This window comes from Plecotus auritus (genome assembly GCF_963455305.1).
Source record: "Plecotus auritus genome assembly, chromosome: 2".
Lineage (NCBI taxonomy): Eukaryota > Metazoa > Chordata > Mammalia > Chiroptera > Vespertilionidae > Plecotus > Plecotus auritus.
Window position 1 is genome coordinate 66,288,014 of NC_137771.1, and position 7,673 is coordinate 66,295,686.

The window sequence follows — 7,673 nt, forward strand, 5'->3', positions numbered from 1 at the left end:
ATAATTGCTACAAACAATGTGCTTCTAAGACCAGATGTGGTAGCATGTTGGAGAGAGGAGAGAGCCTGGTTTGAGGAGAATTCTTTCTAGAAACATATTTTTTTTCTAAATCTTTAAGTGTATCCCCACCCAAATTCCTTTATAGAACTATTATTATAGTATCATTTTAGGAAATAACAGGTAGATGTCTCTACTCAGATTTATTCTTCCTGAATCTCCTCTGGCAATTTTCCTCATTTTTCATAAGACAAAGTTCTAGTCCAAAAGTTGTTGGGGAAAAAAAGGTTAATGCTGCATGGTTTAATTAAAGTGTGATACTGTCCTAGATGTACATAAATAAAATAATTTTCAAATAATAGTTTGAATTATGTTAACAGATCATTGAGGGGCTTGGAATCATAGTAGCACATTAAATGGAATCTCCTAATGTTAAAATTTTTTATAAAAAATATATCATTGAAAGAGAGTACATCATGGTGTATGTAACTTTATAAAATTTTTATTGAATTTATTAGGGTGACATCCTATCTAATAAAAGAGTAATATGCAAATTGACCATCACACCAAGGCACAAGATGGCTGCCCCCATGTGGTCAAAGATGGCCACCACAAGATGGCCTGCAGGGGAGGGCAGTTGTGGGAAGTTAGGGGTGACCAGGCCAGCAGAGGAGGGCAGTTGGGGGTGACCAGGCCAGCAGAGGAGGGCAGTTGGGGGAGACCAGGTCAGCAGGGGACAGCAGTTGGGGGGGACCAGGTCTGCAGTGGAGGACAGTTGGGGGGATCAGGCCTGCAGGGGAGGGCAGTTGGGGAGGGCAGGCCTGCAGGGGAGAGCAGTTGGAGGAGACCAGGCCTGCAGGGGAGGGCAGTTGGGGGGACCAGGCCTGCAGTGGAGGGCAGTTGGGGGGGGGGAACCAGGCCTGCAGTGGAGGACAGGTGGGGGGACCGATGCCTGCAGGGGAGGGCAGTTGGGGGAGACCAGGTCAGCAAGGGACAGCAGTTGGGGGGGACCAGGTCTGCAGTGGAGGACAGTTCGGGGGATCAGGCCTGCAGGAGAGGGCAGTTGGGGGGGCAGGCCTGCAGGGGAGGGGAGTTGGAGGGGTCAAGGCCTGCAGGGGAGGGGAGTTGGAGGGGCCAGGCCTGCAGGGGAGGGGAGTTGGAGGGGTCAAGGCCTGCAGGGGAGGACAGTTGAGGGGGGACACAGGCCTGAAGGGGAGGACAGTTGGGGGGGACCGTGCCAGCAGGGGAGGGCAGTTTGGGGGGACTAGGCCTGCAGGGGAGAGCAGTTGGGAGCCAGCAATTGGAGAGGGTGCAGGCTGGGCTGAGGGACACCGCCTCCCACCGTGCATGAATTTCGTACACCGGGCCTCTAGTTGGTTAATAAAAGTATATAGGCTTCAGGTGTACACTCTATATAATGCATCATCTGTAAATTGTATTGTGTTCACTGTCCAAAGACAAGTCTCCTTCTGTCTCCATTTATACCCCCTTTACTCTCTTCTACATCCCTCCACCCGCCTTTTTTTCTGGTAATCACCATGCTTTTCTCTGTGCTTATGAGGATTTGTGGGTTTGTGTTGTGTGTGTTGTGTGTGTGTGTGTGTGTGTGTGTGTGTTTGTGGGGTTTGTGTGTGTGTGTGTGTGTGTGGTTTTTTTTTTGCTTAATCCCTTCACCTTTTTCACCCAGATGCCCAAACTCCCTCCCTTCTAAAAGCTGTCAGTCTGTTCTCTATATTTATGAGTCTGTTTCTATTTACTTTGTCAGATTATTTTGTTCATTACATTCCATATATAAATGAAATTATATGGTATTTTTATTTGACTGATTTCACTTAGCATAATATTTTCCAGGACCATTCATGCTTTTGAAAATGGTAAGCTTTCCTTTCTTTTTTAGGGCTGTGTAGTATTCCATTGTATAAATGTACCACAGCTCATCCACTCTTATATTGGTGGGCACTTGGGCTGCTTCCAAATCTTGGCTATTGTAAATAATGCTGCAATGAACTAGAACAAAGAGTCCAAAAATATATATGGAGCCACAAAAGACTCTGAATAGCCACAGCAATGTTCAGAAAGAAGAACAAAGTTGGAGGAATCATGTTACCTGGTATCACACTATACTACAAGGGCATAGTAATCAAAACAGCCTGGTACTGGCATAAAAACAGACACCTAGATTAAAGGAACAGAATAGCAAGCCCAGAGATAAACCCATGTCTTTATGGTAAATTAATATTTGACAAAGGAGGCAAGAACATACAATGAGGTAAAGGTAGTCTATTCAATAAATGATGTGAGGAAAATTGGATAAAAAAATATTAGACTACCTTCTTAGATCATACACAAGAATAAACTCAAGATGGATTAAAGACTTAAATGTAAGACTCAAAACCATAAAAAAAATAGAGAGAACATAGGCAGCAAACTCTCAGACATTTCTCATAGCAGTATTTTTTCTGATATATCTCCTCAGCTAGGGAAGCAAAAATAAATAAATAAACAAATGGGACTACATCAAACTAGCAAGTTTTTGCACAGCAAAAAACAAAAACAAAAAATAACAACTATCAACAAAATGAAAAGAAAACCCATTGCAGGGGAGAATATATCCACCAATGATACATGTGGTAAGAGGTTAATATCCAAAATTTATAAAGAACTTAATAACTCAATACCAAAAAACAAACAATCCTATTTTTAAAAAATGGGCAAAGGACCTGAACAGACACTTCTCCAAAGAGATGGCCAATAGGCATATGAAAAGATGCTCAATGTCACTAATTATCAAAGCAATGCAAATTAAAACCACAATGAGATATCAACTCACACCTGTCAGAATGGCTATCAGTAAGTCAACAAACAAGTGTTGGAGGATGTTGGAGAAAAGGTAATCCTCATGCCCTGTTGATGGGAATGCAAATTGGTGCAGCCACTGTGGAAAACAATATGGATGTTCCTCAAAAAATAAAAAAATGGAACTGCCTTATGACCCAGCAATTCCACTTCTGGGAATATATCCTAAGAAACCTGAAACATTGATTCAAAAGAATATATGACTCCTGTGTTCATTGCAGTGTGTGTATGTAAAATTTAAAGGATAATAAAGCAACAGTACCACTTAAGAAATATGACATCGTTAATACTTGTAAGCCTCTGCATGCCCCACTCCCATCCATTGACTCCCATTCCTGCCCCAGGCACATCTAACATTTAAATAAACATTTTAAAAGAAGGTTTAAACTGAAACAATTTTGTTTTCAAGCTTAAGAAGAATTACTATTTATTCAATGGCTTTTGTCAAAGATTATGGTGGGTGTTATATTTCTTTCCCCACTAAAATAAATCCTTGGATTTTTAGCTTCAAACATTTCTACATTTGTCTGGTCAGTCTGTCCATGACTCCTTCTCGAGGCTTATCTAGGTCTTTGCTTGGAAAGGGCACTCCCATTTCTGATCTCTCTGTTCCAGCCCAATTTGTCTGCCACAGTTGTTTCCCAGCAGACCTGAAAATAAGGAGAGTGTGTGATTAATAGCAGGACTCAATATAACTACACTTGATTCCATTGGCTATCATCCAATAGGGAAAATGAATCCAAACAATTATATTTGACCATCTTGTGCTCTAAAATAAGAGTTCCACCTGGCCACACTTTTATTTATTCAAAGATCTCAAAGGCTTCAGATTGGCAAGAATTCCAAGATGAAATTTTCTAAATTTACTCTTTCAATTGTACCTTCTAAAATTATTGACACACAATTCTTAGACTTTAACATTTACATGTCTCCCATTTTGTTCAAACAAACACTAAAACTTATACTAATCATATGAATTAATCATACCATTTTTCCCTTCTAATTTATTTTGTGTGGTGTTTGCACACAGATTATTAAATAAATATTCTTTCCCTGCGCACCTGTTGAGTATGTGTGTGTGCAGAGAGAGGCAGAGACAGAGAAAGAGATGAGACTCAAGAACCAATTCTGTCTCTTTCATTGCTGCTCCTTAAGTCTATCTATTCAGCTCTTATTTCCACATCTTAATTTAGGAAGTAATTTAGACTGGAAGTATTTAGTTGGATGACATACAAATCATTTCTCTCCTCAGTAGAAATTTTATACATGTCTAAAAACTCTATAGCATTTCTAACAGTTCTTTAAATTAATGGAATAGTTTGTGTTAATACTGAATAAATTTTTTAAAAATTCTTTATTGTTTAAAGTATTACATGAGTCTCCTTTTTCCCCCCATTGACCTCTCCCCCACCCACCTCTCCCAAGCACAAGTCATCACCCCCCCCTCCACTGTCTGTGTTCATTGGTTTTGCTCATATGCATGCATACAAGTCCTTCGGTTGATCTCTTACCCCCTCACCCCTCACCTTCCCTCATAGGTTGTACAGTCTGTTCAATGCTTCTATTTCTCTGGCTCTATTTTTGTTCATCAGTTTATGTTGTTCATTATATTCCACAAATGAGTGAGATCATGTAATATTTATCTTTCTCTGACTGGCTTATTTTGCTTAGCATAATATTGTCTAGAATTTTTAAAATGCAAAAAAAGAGAGAAAACTTCGATGTCTAAATTGTCTCAAAATTAAGTATTTAGGATAGTTTCTGCCCACTGCAATCACTGATGGTTTTCTTCTGATTATATAGTTTTTATAATTTTTCCACACTCATAACTACTATATCCAATGTGTAAAACAATATATCTGTAGCCTATGATCAGATCAATATATTTTGGAATATATATTCAAGGAAAAATGTATTTGGAATACTGTTATAATGCCAGCCCAAAAGTACATGGCATTACTTTGTTTAAAGCAATATTACATGTGGACAGAAGACATTTAGGAAATACAAGAAATGGAAAGAATTAGTGTTTCTTCAAGGATAACCAGACTAATTCTCAGGGAAGATGGATGTTCTTCCTAAAAATCTTTGGTTTGAATAAAATACAAGAGAAACAGCATTGAGCAACAGTAGCTAAAATAAATTTTCCCTCTTGGATCAGCATCTTATTAAAGGAAGAACTTTCAAATTCATAGATCAGAATGCATCAAGGATTGTTTTTATTATGTGAAAGTTAAGTAGCACCTGAATATCATGAATGGATATGTTCTGTGTGAAGTGCTTCTTTTAAATACATTGTGGTATTGATCACAGTTATGTAAATAATGGGTGATGGTTTTAATCTATAATAATAAAAGCATAATATGCTAATTAGACCTGTCTGCTGAACAGCTGAACGACAGTCCGGATGACCTTCCGGACAAAGCAAAGCGGGGGCTGTGAGGGCCGAGGCAGCCCCTGTGGCTGTGAGGGCCGAGCCCCTTGAACAAATTTCATGCATTGGGCCTCTAGTATTATATAAACATCTCCTTTGTTATGTGATACTTCTGAAAGATTCTACAAACTCTGGTACTTAAGAAATCAGTGAACTCATATAGGTTTTTCAGGAAATACACAGGAATGTAAAACTCCCTCCCACTCTGGATGAGAGAACCAATGCTCTTTTCATGTACCTACATTTCTATAGGTAGGTCTATAGTTTGTAACTGTAGGCCTTTATATGCTATACGATGGAGTGGACCTAGCTCAGTATGGATCAAATCTTAGCTTTGCCACCTAGAAGCCACGGGATCTCAGGTACCTTATTCAATCTCTCTCAGCTTCAGTTTCCCTGTTTGCAAAATAAAGATAATACTGCTATTCATGTTCATGGGGGTGCTGTGAAGAGTAAATGAAATAATCCATGTAAGGTGCCAAACAGTCTGTGACACATAGCACTTGCTCAGTAAACGTCACTGCCTCCCAACTATCCTTTTAAAAAATTCTTTATTGTTGAAAGTATTACATATGTCCCCTTTTCCCCCCATTGACCCCTTCTAGCCTGCCCCACCCCCCACCCCAGGCCTTCACCACCCTATTGTCTGTGTCCATGGGTTATGCATACCTGCATACAGGTTCTTTGGTTGATCTCTTCCCGCCCACCCTCCCCTGGTTTCCCTCTGAAATTCAACAGTCTGTTCCATACTTCTATGTCTCTGGACCTATTTTGTTCATTAGTTTACTTTTTTCATTAGATTCTACATATGAATAAAATCATGTGATTCTTGTCTTTCTCTGATTGCTTATTTCACTTACTAACCATTCTTGAAGTCTATAAAAATCCCAATTTTACAAATCATAAAACAGGTTTGAAGACAAAGCTATAGTCACAGAGACAATTAGTAACAGTCAGATTAGGAATACAGGTCTTTCTGATGATGATAATAATAATCGTAGTAACATTATTTTTATATTTTTGTTATTTTAAACCATTTTGGTAATTTAAACTTTATATTTTTTCATTTAATTTTTATTTTTTATTAAATGTATTGAGGTGACATTGGTTAATAAGATTATATAGGTTTCAACTGTACATTTCTGTGATCCATGATCTGTATATTGCATTGTGTGCCCACTACCCAAAGTCAAATCATCTGCCATCACCATATATTTGGCCCCTTTACTACACTGCCATCCCCTTCCCTCTGGTAACCACCATACTGGTGTCTGTGTCCATGAGTTTCAGTTCTATATCCCACATATGAGTGAAGTGTTATGTTCTTAGCTTTTTCTGACTGACTTATTTTGCTTAGCATAATATTCTCAAGGTCCATCCATGTTATCATCTTTTTGTATTCCATGTATTTCATCTTTTCTAATGGCTGAGTAGTATTCTAGAATATATATATCACATCTTTTTTATCTAGTCCTCTACTGAAAGACATTTTGGTTGTTTTCATGCCTTGACCCCCAGAAATAGTGCTGCAATGAACATAGCGGTGCACATATCTTTGCAAATAAATGTTTTCTCAAGTTTTTCCGGTAGATACTCAGAAAAGGGGTTTCTGAGTCATATGGTAACACTATTCTTAATTTTTTGAGGAACTGCCATTCTGTTTCAATAGTGAATCAGTTTACATTCCCACCAGCAGTGAATAAGAGTTCCTTTTCCTCCACAACCTCTCCATCACTTGTTATTACTTGTTGAGAATAGCCATTCTAACCGGTGTGAGGTAGTTCTTATTTGCATTTCCCTAAAAGCTAGTGAAGTTGAGCATCTTTTCATATATCTGTTGGCCATTTGTATGTATTCTTGGGAGAAGTCCTCTGGCCATGTTGAGGTCCTCTGGCCATTTGTAATTGGACTGTTTGCTTGTTTGGTATTGAGTTGTTGCAACTCTTATGAAGCTTACATTGCAGGTAGGAAATAAACTATCCTTTCACACTGGGGATGTGGGGGTCAGGGGGAGCTCTCTTCCCTAGCTGCATGGTGTAAGCCCAAGATAACCAGAAACACCCCTGTTTTCACTTGGAAACAAAATAAAAGCTGCGATTACTTGAGCTATTGGTTTAAACTGAGACACATCTGCCTCTAAACCCCTCCAAATGGTAGCAATTATAGTTTTAATGTCGATGAGTTACCACTAACCAAGACCTGTATTTATATCCCTACCAATGAATGTGTGTTCACATAGCTAGCTTACATATGACATAAACATTCCTATGAATCCTAAAGCTTGTTTGCTTCCAACTCAGGCAGTTCACCAAGTACTGTATTAGCAGGCAGAGTCCATGTCTGTGCTATGAGAGACATATTTCAGTAACATAGGAACTGCTTAATA